A 14,109-nucleotide genomic window follows, 5' to 3' on the forward strand; every position below is an offset into this window, starting at 1 on the left:
GCAAGAAAGTGGATGCAGATGGGCGGTGTTTGGAATGCTCCTCTCGGAATAGTGCTCAACTTTGGTGAACTTCTAGTGCATGCTTGTGTAACTCCGTTGAAGCTGGGGTCCTTGGGTGTTTTATTTTGTGGCTAATTCTTTAGTTTTATGTGCAAATGACCAATTCAAGAACCTGAGCTAGGCTCCCTCTAGGTTTGAAGCCACCGAGTTCCTCCTGAAAGGAAATCATTTTCCCCAGGCACTCTGTCTGGGAAAAGTAACTCCTAGCAGCCTTTTTTTGCCTTAAAGACTCCCTCCTTTCTTTTCCTGAATCAATTTCCATTTGAAAATTTTGCTGTGACTTTTCTGGTCCTTGTAGTTGCTCATTGTTTGTATTTCCCATCCATTTATTCCAAAAATCAATTGCTTTTAAATTATCAAAGGACCTCACAGAGGCTCATCTATTGAAATAGGGTCTTGTACTGTCGGTTGCCTTGCACCATAAATATTGTGATATTCACCCTCCCCCCACTGCTCCTGCACCCAGGTCATACACTTCCTGACTGATTACTACAGCACAGAAAGGCATAACCATATCAACCATATCTGGGTGGGCGCGTGTTAATGTTGCTGAGGTCTAATATAGACACAGAAGCGCGCATGGTCTGTGGACAAGTGGAAATGCTTTGAAATCCCCTTCATTTCCCCCTTCCCACCTTCCTCACTGCCCCCACTGGAGAGGAGCAGGTGTCAAGGCAGACAGAGGTGGAGTCTCCCGCAGCTGCCAATCATCCATCCCACTGTTGCTTCCATTTATCTCGACAATTGTTTCCCAACCTCCCCCAAAGTCCTCCATTTTCCTTCCTGGGTATTTCTTCTTTGATGACACTGAGAGGAGCTTGATTCCCCCCTGGTGTTGTAAGTTAGACAGGTTGGGATCTGCAATAGCTCGGTGCCATTTTTAAACAAGATTCTGGGATGGTAAGCTGGTGCAACCACTCTGGAAAATAGCATGGAGGTTCCTCAAGATGTTGAAAATAGAACTACCCTATGACCCAGCAGTTGCACTACTGGGTATTTACCCTAAAGATACAAACATAGTGATCCGAAGGGTCACGTGCACCCGAATTTTTATAGCAGCAACGTCTACAATAGCCAAACTATGGAAAGAACCTAGATGTCCATCAACAGATGTTGGATAAAGAAAATGTGGTATATATACACAATGGAATACTATGCAGCCATCAAAAGAAATGAAATCTTTCCATTTGCGACGATGTGGATGGAACTAGAGGGTATCATGCTTAGTGAAATAAGTCAATCGGAGAAAGACAACTACCATATGATCTCCCTGATATGAGGGAGAGGAGATGCAACATGGGTGGTTAAGGTGGTATGAGAAGAGTAAATGAAACAAGATGGGATTGGGAGGGAGACAAACCATAAGTGACTCTTAATCTCACAAAATGAGATTGATGGGGGTTGATGGGGGGGGATTGGGAGAGGGGGTGGGGTTATGGACATTGGGGAGGGTATGTGCTATGGTGAGTGCTGTGAAGTGTGTAAACCTGGCGATTCACAGACCTGTACCCCTGGGGATAAAAATATATTATATGTTTATAAAAAAAAAAGATTCTGGGATGGTCGGACACAAATTTGGTTGCTGTTGGCCGTGGTTGTCATGGGGTCATATAGGAATGGAAAAAAGGCATCGAGAGCTTTCTGTTCTGCTGTATTTGGGTCAAATAAATGCTGAGAAGAGGGAAAGATGTAGCCTTGCTCTCCTAGCGGAGTTGCTTAACTTCATGATAGTGGAGAACAAGCTGGTTTTGTGTCGGTCTTCTCTAGATGACCTCTGTGCCCTCCTGAGCCCATCCTGTCTTGGGGGAAAGGTTCTGGATTATGACAATCTGCGTCTAAGCATTTAATTATAACCTTGCCATGTTAAGACTTTCATTTTGGGGGAGGATTGTTCTTCATTACCATTTGTGGGTCCTTAAAAAGTGGCATTCACTTGCACACTGGCACATTTCAAGATGCCAGATTTAGTCAGAAATGGGGACTGATGGAAGAGAACCTGTTTGGCCACTGTAGGTTTTGATCTTTCATGACACTCTTAAGCCTCGTGTCTTACGTGTTTTCTAAAATGAGGGTGATGACAGGGACAGACTGAATTCCTCAGCTAGAGCCTATGTCTACTAGAGTGATGTATGCGGACTTGGTGTTCAGTACATGTTTGTTAAGAACATCAGGATAGGGAAGGAGGAACAGAAAAGGACTGAGATGTGGTGGGGGGCTTGGGGATTAGAGAAATTTGGGGATCTTTGCTGCTGTCAGTAAAATGTGACAAAGCTCAATTGGAAGCTGAGTACATTAAAGACTTTCATTTACATACTTAGAGTAAAGCTATCATACTTGACAGCTGCCTTCACTATAGTTTTTGGGAAGAGCAGTAGTTATACTTTAATTCATAAAATATACATGTAAAGAAATTTAGTGAGACTCAGACTGCTTAACATATAAATATGGATAATTGCATAATAAAGTATACTTACCTCCTACTCTTTGTAGCACCCTTTGTGTTTTCTCTATTCGGGTATGTTAGGAAACTCAAGCTTTGCGGGTTTTTTTCCATACTGCATTCCCTCTGTTTTTCTGTCAGTTCTGTGATTGCTTCAGTGTTGAATTCTGTGTAAATCTCAGTCCGAGTCTGAGACTTTTCCCCGGGTGGTAACTAATCCCCCTTTCCAAACCACACCAAATGGTTATTCAGTGTTTGCTTATGGAGAACGTCCTTCTTCCTCTGAATGAAAAACTGTCCTTTTCCATAACGTCTGTGGCTTTTTCTCGGTTCCTTTTCGAATGCCCACAGCAAAAGTGAAGTCTGGACTTACACCAGGGAGAAGTCCAAGCATTACAGTATCTGTTCACGTTTCCTGTGAACCTCAGAACATTCCTCTAAGTTCCACGTCCCATGTATCCTGTTGCACGTAGTGGTAAGGAAGGGCGGAGCAGCGAGGTTTGGTGGTGAATGGAGGAGTCACCTGCAGCCAGATCTAGAGCAGGTCCCCTGACTTCTATTCTGGCAAAAGTGGCTGAATGCTGCCCAAATTTCAGCTGGGTTTTTTTTCCTTTCTTCACTTCAGGAATTTAATTTTTGTGTACTCAGTGAATTTCAAGTTCTTCTGTGGATCCATCCGGACTGTCAGAAGAATTCATGTTTGCATGCACTGAAGCATCTCTCTAAACTGTCACCCTTCCTTGGGTCACACCTGCTCATTCATCAGGTGTCCCGTGACTTGATTTCACGTAGCACCACCTTCACTTACTCTCTGCAGGAATCGCCTGACTCTGCCTCTACGAAAGTGCTTGCATGGGGGTGAACTGCGGTGTTTAATGAGATGTGGTGCTCACCTACAGGGACTTGGGTTACAGTGGCACCTGGGACTATGGCATAAAAAAAGGTTAATGATTATTACTGCAGTCAGAACATCAGAGTGGCAGTAACTACTCACAGTTAGAAAGTTAGGGTCTCCTGGGACACACTCTTGGTTGTTTATTTTATTATTTAAAGAGAAACTTAGAGAGCTGCTTTAAAGCATCAGAAAAGTAGAAACTTGGAGAACCTAAAACATGTTTTTTTCTGAAATGATCGTCATGTATTGAAATAAGCTTTAAGCTGCTTTCCAAAGAGATCCTTTACAAAGATTGGTATGCCTGTGTCCATATTTTATTTTATTTTTTTAAAAAAGATTTTATTTATTTATTCGACAGACAGAGATCACAAGTAGGCAGAGAGACAGGCAGAGAGAGGAGGAAGCAGGCTCCCCGCTGAGCAGAAAGCCTGATGCGGGGCTGGATCCCAGGACCCTGGGATCAGGACTGGAGCTGAAGGCAGAGGCTTAACCCACTGAGCCACCCAGGCGCCCCTGTGTCCGTATTTTAAATTTATTGTATTGATGTACAAGGTACACGATGGACAATTTAAGCGTAGAGCTGGTTGAGTTTTGACACCTGTGTCCCTTCACGTAGCCGCCAGCACCGCTATGATGGTTTACAATATTTCCGTTTTCTTAGAAACTGTTGTGCTCCCTTGCAGGAAATGCTCTCCTCTCCCCTACCTCAGGTCCTGATAACCACTGATGTGTTTCCTGTCAGGGTAATTTGCATTTTCTTGCATTTTATATAAAGGCAATCTTACTTCATGTAGTCTTTTGTGTTTGTTTTCTTTCATTTAATCAGATACTTTGAAATTAATCCACATGTTTCAGGTGTCAGAACTCTCTTCCCTTGTATTATGGAGGATTCTTTATTATGTAGATTGTGCAGATCACATTTTTTTATTCACCAGACGTTAAACAGTTGTGTTGTTTTTAGTCTTTGGCTATTATGAATAAAGTTCCTATGATCAGCTGGGTTCATGTTTTTGTGTGAATATTTGTTTTCATTTCTTTTGGATACATTCCTAGAAGTAGAATTGCTATGTCTTTATGGCAAATATATGTTTAACTATATAAGAAACTGTCATGGTATTTTCCAAATTTATTTTCATTTCCTTGCATCTTATTGTTTTTTGTTTGTTTGTTTGTTTTTGTTTTTGTTTTTGTTTTTGTAGTTCCCTATGTCTTTCTTCCTCCCTTGCTTGTCCTACTTGGTGAATTGATGATTTTCCACAGCAGTGTGCCTTGATTCCCTTCTCTTTGTCTCTAGGGTATCTGCTGTTGGTTTTTGTTTTGTGGTTACCATGAAGCATCCATAAAATATCTTATAGTTTGATCAGTCTATTTTATGCTGATAATAATAACTTTGATCACATATAAAAACTCTATCCTTTTATCTCCCACCTCCCCACATTTTATGGCTTTGATGTCACAAGGTACAGTTGATCCTTGAACAACATACGAGTTAGGGCACTGACCTGCACAGTTGAAAATTCATGTAAAACTTTTGACTCTCTCAAAACTTAGTACTCTTAGCTTCCTTTGACCAGAAGCTTTACCAATAACAGAAAGAATTAATTAACACACATTTTACTTATGTATTATACACTGTATTTGTACAATAACATAAACTAGATGAAAGAAAATGTTATTAAGAAAGTATACAGGAAGAGAAAATACATTTACAGTACTGTATTTATGGAAAACCATGTGTAAATGGACTTGTGTAGATCAAACTCGTGTTGTCCAAGGGTCAGCTGTATATCTATTATTAAAAAATTATTATAGCTATAGTTAGTTTTTTTTTTTTTAAGATTTTATTTATTTATTTATTTAAGAGGGAGAGCGCGCGTGTGTGAGTGGTGGTAGGGGCAGAACAAGAGGGAGAGAATCTCCAGCAAATTCTGTACCAAACATGTAGTGGGGCTGGATCCCAAGACCCCAAGATCATGACCTGAGCTGAAACCAACTGAGCCATCCATGCTCCTCGCCATTGTTAGTTTTAATATTTTTTTTAACTTACATAGTAAGGTTCAGTGATTAACATACCACCATATTTTAGTAATATTGCTTATGTTTTCCTTCTGAGCATGTCAAATTCATTGACTTCTATGGTCTTAGGTTTTAGCCTCATTGTGTATATCCTGAATTGCTTTCTCCTGATCTTTCCATAGCTGACTTGTCATTAAATTTCAACATAAATGTTATTTTCTCAGAGGTGTTTACTCTAACCATTTAATCTGAAGTTTCCTCAGCCATTTTCAGTCAGTTCACTCTGATTCAGTTCTCTGTGTAGTATTAGTCACCACTTGATATTTTGTAATTTATTTATTTAAGTCCTACCTCTAGCTACTTACTAGAAAATAGTAGGCTCACTGAGAACACACTGTTTCTTGTGTTCCTCGCTGAGCCCCCCAGTGCCCAGGGAAGTACCTGGCACATTTAGGTTCTAAATAAATATTTTTTAGGCACCTGGGTGGCTCAGTCATTAAGCGTCTGCCTTTGGCTCAGGTCATGATCCCAGGATCCTGGGATCGAGCCCCACATCGAGCTCTCTGCTCGGTGACAAGCCTGCTTCTCCGTCTCATCCCCACTGCTTGTGTTCCCTCTCTCGCTGTGTTTCTCTCAGTAAAATACATAAAATCTTAAAAAATAAATAATTAAAAATAAATAAATAAATATTTTTTGACTGGATGATTAAATACATGTTCATTAAATGTAGCTAACTGATGTTCAGAACTAGCGACACTGCAACAGATTAGAGGAAATACCGCCTTCATGGAATTCACAGGGAGATGATGAGAAAATTCAAGGACTATTGTGGGACTGAGAGAGGGAGGAAAGTTTTATGGGAGTGTTAGACAAGAATGCTGTCAGAGAGGAGGTAACGACTCTTGAAGGATAAGGAATATGTTTTTAGGCAGATTAGTGGTACTAGTGCTGGAGGGAAACATTTATGTCAAGACAAACAGAATTTTATAAAAGACTTTGAAGTGGGGTGTCTGGGTGGCTCAGTGGATAAGTGTCTGCCTTCAGCTCAGGACCTGATCCCAGGGTCCTGGGATGGAGCCCCACAGGATTGAGCAGGGAAGCCTGCTTCACCCTCTCCTTTGGTCTTTCCACCCTACTTGTGCTCTCTTTCTCTCCCAAATTAAAAAAAAAAAAAAAAAGACTTTGAAGGGCATGGAGCATCTGGAGACTTCAAGTTATTTGGTGGTACTGGTGAGGTTGACACAGGTGAGGGACAGATATAATGGCTTTATATGACATACTGTGAGAAGTCATTTGGAACCATTGAGAAAATGTTATTTGATTATCTTTGTTTTTTAGAAAGTTACTGCACCAAACCTATGGAGGGTTACTTAGATGGAGATAAGTCTAGAGATAGGGAGATTGGTTAATAGGCCTTTCCAATAATCCCAGGATGTATAATAAATGACTTGATTTTTGAAATGTAATAATGGTGAAGAGGAGAAAACAGTTTTGAAGGATAGTTTTGAAGGATAGGAAGCAAAATAAAGGGCCTGACCAATGGTTATGGGCACTGAGGAAGGAGTCTATGATTTATTCCAGTTTCTGACATAGATGTCCAGATAGCTTTTGGTGGCTTTTAAAATTATTCAGAAACTCTTGGTTAAACACACAATGTGTCACGTAGCTTCAGCTTCTCTCTCGGTGTGCTTCTTTGCACATGGAACCAAAGTACGTCAGATTGGGCTTCCCAAATAATCACAAATAATAAATTCTTTCAGAAGTTTATAGAATTGTCACTTGAGATGAGGTGGGGCCCTGATTATCATGATAATGATCTTTTGAAGATGAGTGAGATTATGATGTTTTTAAATGAATTTCACTTCTGCCCCAAAGCTATGATTTATTTACAGTGGGTATGGGACCTAGAGTCCCAGATGAATCACTGTATTCTTAATTAGTATGACCATTTAGGGACGTTACCAGTAAATTGTTACAGGGGGAAGTAGTCTGAAAATAGTGAATGTTGTAATCAACTCACTTGGGCTCAATACATTTCCCTCTGGGTTAATTTGCAAACTTTGAACTTTAGGAAAAGGAAATTCCATAGGACATTTAACTATTCTAACAAAGCAGGATAAACAATTGTTTTTTTTTTAAATGGAGGAAATTTTAGATATTTACTACTACTCCTAAAATGGATATCGAGGGGCACCTGGGTAGTTCAGTGGGTTAAAGCCTCTGCCTTCAGCTCAGGTCATGATCCCGGAGTCCTGGGATTGAGCCCCAAATTGGGTTCTCTGCTCAGCAGGGATCCTGCTTCCCCCTCTCTCTGCCTGCCTCTCTGCCTACTTGTGATCTCTCTCTCTGTCAAATAAATAAATAAAATCTTTTAAAAAATGGATACTGAATTGGAGAGTATGAATTACAGAGTTTAAAACAGATTGAATAAAATAAAAATAATTTCATTATTTATATACCAAGTATGGGAATCACTTCTTAGATATATACCTGTGCATCAGTATGGAAATGAATTTAATCTCTTTCAAAAAGTGCCCATCCAAATATTTTTAAATTAACTTTTATGCCTCCTGAGCACAGAAAATGCAGGAAATGTAGAAAAGTAGAGTGTTAAAAAAAATATATCGTTTAATGGCAAAAATGGGTGGAAGGGAGTGGGAGGTACAGTCTACCAGTGGTGGAATGAGTTAATCAAGGGCATTAAAGGTACAGCATAGGGAATATAGTCAGGGCTACAGGAATCGTGTTGTATGGTGACAGGTGGAAGCTACGCTTGTGGTGAGTACAGCATAAATGTGCAAACTTCTTGAATCACTATGTTATACACCTGAAACTAAAATGTAACATCGTATATCAACTGTACTTCAATTAAAACAAAAAGTCACCTAGAATATCAGCCAGATTAACCAGCATTAACCATTTGGAATATTTCCTTTCAGCCTCTGAGAGATTGTAAAGTGTAAAATAACTATGAATAAATTAATACTTTTTGAAAATCCCTTTTCTAATTATTTACATATTTGTCCTTATAGGCTTTCCTTTGTAAGCCTTTCCCTTCTCATGTGAACATCCTTTCCCCTCCTCCAAACCTCCACTGTGTAAGCTGAACAAAATGTAGGTCTTCTTAAAGCAAATATGACCATCCTGGACATTTAAGCACTTGACTGAAATCAGTTACTGCTACTTGGATTCAATCTCTACCAAGATGTCAAATACATATGCATAAAAAACTATTAACATATAAATAATCTCAATTTAGCCTTTTAGTATATAGGATATAAGCTTGTCTTCTCCAAGAGATTTGGGGTGGCTGTCTGACAGTCTGCTCTCTTATAAACCAATGATAGTGGTGAGCAGCAGAGAGAAGAAACAAAACAAAAAAGACATTCCAAAAGTAGTAACTGATTTTATAACTGGCAAGTTTAGGTAACAATATGATAATGATGATGATGCATTTATTGAGGGAACAGTGGTGTTAAAATTTGACTACAAACAGTAATCAAATATGTATCAGTGTTAATTTACTATTCACTTTATTAAATTACACATAAATATTTATCTTAAATCACTTTTCTTTGTTTTTTTAATGTTTCAAGTTTTTATTTAAATTCTAGTTAGTTAACATACAGTGTAATATTACTTTCAGGAGTAGAATTTAGTGATTCATAACTTATATACAACACCCAGGGCTCCTCACAAGTGCCTTCCTTAAAGCCCATCACCTGTTTAATTCATCCCATGCCCACCTCCCCTCCAATAACTCTCAGTTTGTTCCCTATAATTAAGAGTCTCTCTGATAGTTTGCCTCCCTCCCTCTCTCTTTTTTTTCCCTTTCCCCTATGTCCATCTGTTTTGTTTCTTAAGTTCCACATGTTAGTGAAATCATGTGGCATTTATCTTTCTCTGACTTATTTCCCTTAGCACAATACACTGGCTCCATCCATGTCTTTGCAAATGGCAAGAGTTCATTCTTTTTTATGGCTGAATAATATTCTATTGTATATATATATACCACATCTTTTCTTTAAAATTTTTAAATTTTTTAATAAACATATAATGTATTATTATCCCCAGGGGTACAGGTCTGTGAATTGCCAGGTTTACACACTTCACAGCACTCACCATGGCACATACTCTCCCCAGTGTCCATAACCCCACCACCTTCTCCCAACCCCCTTCCCCACTGACAACCCTCAGTTTGTTTTGTGAGATTAAGAGTCTCTTATGGTTTTTCTCGCTCCCAATCCCATCTTGTTTCATTTATTCTTTTCCTATGCCCCAAAACCCCCATGCTGCTTCTCGACTTGCTCATAACAGGGAGATCATATGATAGTTGTCTTTCTCTGATTGACTTATTTCACTAAGCCCAATACCCTCTAGTTCCATCCATGTCATCGCAAATGGCAAGATTTCATTTCTTTTGATGGCGGCATCGTATTTCCATTGTATATATATACCACATCTTCTTTATCCATTCATCTGTTGATGGGCATCTGGGCTCTTTCCATATTTTGGCTATTGTGGACATTGATGCTATTAACACTGGGGTGCAGGTGTCCCTTCGCTTCTGTATTTTTGTATCCTTTGGGTAAATACCCAGTAATGCAATTGGTGGGTCTCAGGGTAGCTCTATTTTTAATTTTTTGAGGAACCTCCTTACTGTTTTCCAGAGTGGCTGCACCAGCTTGCATTCCCACCAACATGTAACATTCTTTGCATCCTCGCCAACACCTGCTGTTTCCTGTGTTCTTAATTTTAGGCATTCAACAGATTTCTGTACATTGATTTTGTATCCTGCAACTTTATTGAACTTGTGTACCAGTTCTATCAATTTTTTGGTTGGAGTCCTTTGGGTTTTATACATAGAGTATCATGTTATCTGCAAATAGCAGAAGTTTGACTTCTTCTTTCCCTATTTGAATGCCTTTTATTCTTTTTGTTGTCTGATTGCTGAGGTTAGGACTTCCAGTACTATGTTAAATAACAATGGTGAGAGTGGACATCCCTGTCTTGTTCCTGACCACAGAAGAAAAGCTCTCAGTTTTTCCCCTTTGAGGACGATGTTAGCTGTGGGTCTTTCATATATGGTCTTTCTGATGTTGAGGTATGTTCCCTCTATCCCTACTTTGTTGAGGGTTTTTTTAATCAAGAATGGATGCTATACTTTGTCAAATACTTTTTCTGCATCTATTAGGAGATTCATGTGTTTTTTATCCTTTCTTTTATTAACATGGAGTGTCACACTGATTGATTTGTGAATCCTGAACCACTCCTGCAGGCCAGGAGTAAATCCCACTTGATGGTGGTGAAGTACATTTTTAAAATTTACTATTGGATTCAGTTTGTTAGTATCCTGTTGAGAAATTTTGCATCCATGTTTGTCAGGAACATTGGTCTATAATTCTCCTTTTTGGTGGGGTCTTTGTTTTGGAGTCAAAGTAAAGCTGGTTTGGTAGAATGAGATTGGAAGTTTTCCTTCCATTTCTATGTTTTGGAACAGTTTGAGAATAGGTATGAACTCTTCTTTAAGCATTTGGTAGAGTTCCCCTGGGCAGCCATTTTGCCCTGGGCTTTTGTTTATTGGGAGATTTTTGATTACTGGTTCAATTTCTTTGCTGATTATCAGTCTGTTCAAATTTTCTATTTCTTCCTGTTTCAGTTTTTGTATTTTATATGTTTCTAGGAATTTATCTATTTTTTCCAGATTGCCATTTGTTGGCATATAATTTTTCATAACAATCTCTTGTAATTGTATTTCTGTGGTGTTGGTTGTAATCTCTCCTCTCTTATTCATGATTTTACTCATTTGGGTCCTTTCTCTTTTCTTTTTGATAAGTCTGGCAAGAGGTTTTTCTGCTTTCATTAATCCTTTCAAAGAACAAGCTCCTGGTTTCATTAATCTATTCTACTATTTTTTTTTTGTTTGTTTCTATATCATTTGTTTCTGCTCTAATCTTTATTATTTCCCTTCCAATGACTTTAGGCTTTATTTGCTGTTCCTTTTCTAGCTCTTTTAGGTATAAGATTAGGTCGAGGATTTGAGATTTTTCTTGCTTCTTGATATAGCCTGTACTGCTATATACTTCTCTCTTATGATCATTTTTGCTGTATCCCAAAGGTTTTGGATTGTCCTGTTTTCGTTCTCACTTGCTTCCATGTGTTTTTTTTTTAATTTCTTCTTTAATTGCCTCATTGACCCAGTCATTTTTTGGTAGTTTTTTTTTTTTTAAAGAGTTTGTTTATTTATTTGACAGAGAGAAATCACAAATAGAAAGGCAGGCAGAGAGAGAGAGAGAGAGAGAGAGAGAGAGAGGGAAGCTGGCTCCCTGCTGAGCAGAGAGCCCGACGCGGGACTCGATCCCAGGACCCCGAGATCATGACCTGAGCCGAAGGCAGCGGCTTAACCCACTGAGCCACCCAGGCGTCCCTATTTTTTGGTAGTTTTTTAACCTGCATGTTTTTGTGATCTTTCCAAATTTTTTCTTGTCGTTAACTTCAAGTTTCATAGTGTTGTGGTTAGAAAATAAACATTGTATGATCTCAGTCTTGTTGTACTTGTTGAGGCCTGGTTCGTGACCCAGTATGTGATCTATTCTGTGAATGTCCCATGTATTCTTGAAAAGAATGTGTAGTTTGCTGCTTTAGGACAAATGTTCTGCATGTACCTGTTAAGTCCATCTGGTCTAGTGTGTCATTCAAAGCTATTGTTTCCTTGTTGATTTTCTGCTTAGATGATCAGTCCATTGATGTAAGTGGGGTGTTAAAGTTCTCTGCTATGATTATATTATTATCAGTGAGTTCCGTTTTTTTCTCTTAAAGTTTTATTTATTTATTTATTTGACAGAGAGAGAGAGAGAGAGAAAAAGATCTCAAGTAAGCAGAGAGGGAGGCAGAGGGGGTGGGGGAAGCAGGCTCCCTGTTGAGCAGACAGCCTGATGTGGGGCTCAATCTCAGGACCCTGAGATCATGACCTGAGCCGAAGGCAGAGGCTTAACCCACCAAGCCACCGAGGTGCCCCAGTGAGTTCTTTATGTTTGTTATTAATTGTTTTATATATTTGGATGTTCCTAAATTGGGGGCAAAAATATTTACAATTGTTAGATCTTCTTGATGGATAAACCCTTTAATTATGATATAGTGCCCTCCCCACTTCTTGGTGCAGTCTTTGGTTTAAAATCTAGTTTATCTGATATAAGTATGGTTACTCTGGCTTTCTTTTGCCATCCACGAGAGTGATAGATGGTTCTGCATCCCCTCACTTTCAGCCTCCAGGTGTCTTTAGGTCTAAAATGAGTCTCTTGTAGGCAGTATATAGATGGGTCTTGTTTTTTTTTTTTTTTTTTTTTTTTTTTTTTTTTAATCCATTCTGATACCCTATGTCTTTCATTTGGAGCATTTAGTCCATTTACATTCAAAGTGATTTTTAATATGAATTTAGTATCATTGTATTATACCCATAAAGTAATTGTTTCTGGAGATTTTCTCTGTTCTTTCTAGTCTTTGTTGCTTTTGGTCTTTCTTTCCCACTCAAAGAGTTTCTTGTAATACTTCTTGCAGGGCTGGTTTAGTGGTCACAAACTCCTTTAGTTTTTGTTTGTCTGGGAAACTCTATCTCTCCTTCTATCCTGAACGGTAGCCTGGCTGGATAAAAGATTCTTGGCTACATATTTTTCCCACTCAGCACTTTGAGTATATCATGCCAGTCACTTCTGACCTGCCAAGTTTCTGTGGCTAGGTCTGTTGCCCCCTACTTTGTCTTTCCTTGTAAGTACTTCCTTTCCCTTGTTGGTTTTAGGCCTTTCCCCGCCTTTTCTCTGTATTTTGCTAATTTTACCACAAACTGTCTTGCTTGCTGTTGGCCAGTTTTGATTTTGATGGGAGTTCTCTGTGCCTCCTGGATTTGGATGTCTGTTTCCTTCTCCAGATTAGGGAAATATTCATCTGTAATTTCCTAAAAGCAAACTTCTGCCTATTTTTCCCTCTCTTCTTATTCTGGGACTCCTATGATATGAATATTATAATGCTTTATGGAGTCACTGAATTCCCTAAGTCTATGTTTGTGATCCAATATTTTTCTTTCCCTCTTTTTTCAGCTTCGTTATTTTCCAAAAATTTATCTTCATATAATTAACCCATTTTTCTACTTCTTCCATGCTTGTGGTCATTATATTCTGTCAGTTTTGCATCTCAGTTATAGCATTTTTTTTTTATTTTGGTCTGACTAGTTTTTAGGTCTTATATCTCTGCAGTAAGAGACTCTCTGGTGTCTTCTATGCTTTTCCTAAGCACAGCTGATATCGTCATGATTGTTGTTTTCAATTCTGGGATCAGGTATATTACTTACATCTTATTCAATGAGACCCCTGGCCATGACCTTTTCTTTTTCTTTCTTTTGGGATGAATTTCATCATCTTGGAATTTTGTCAAGGTCTCTTTCTTCTTCTTCTGCCTGTTACGTTTCTTGCTGCTGAGAGTAATGGCTTTAAGAAGGGTTCTTATCCTGTCCAGAGCCTGGTCCTTCAGGAAGTGTCTCTGAGGTATGTTGTGTGTACTCTGTGGCTGCATTTTGGCTGCTCTTTCCCTCAGGTCAGGCTGTGCAGAGTTTCTCTTTGCCTGCAGTGGGGAGTGTTCAGACCTTGTCCAGAGTGTGGTGAGTTGTAACTAGGTAAGCTCTGGTCTGCTTGTTGAAAGAGGCCTG

The sequence above is a fragment of the Lutra lutra genome, chromosome 10, assembly GCF_902655055.1.
Source record: "Lutra lutra chromosome 10, mLutLut1.2, whole genome shotgun sequence".
Lineage (NCBI taxonomy): Eukaryota > Metazoa > Chordata > Mammalia > Carnivora > Mustelidae > Lutra > Lutra lutra.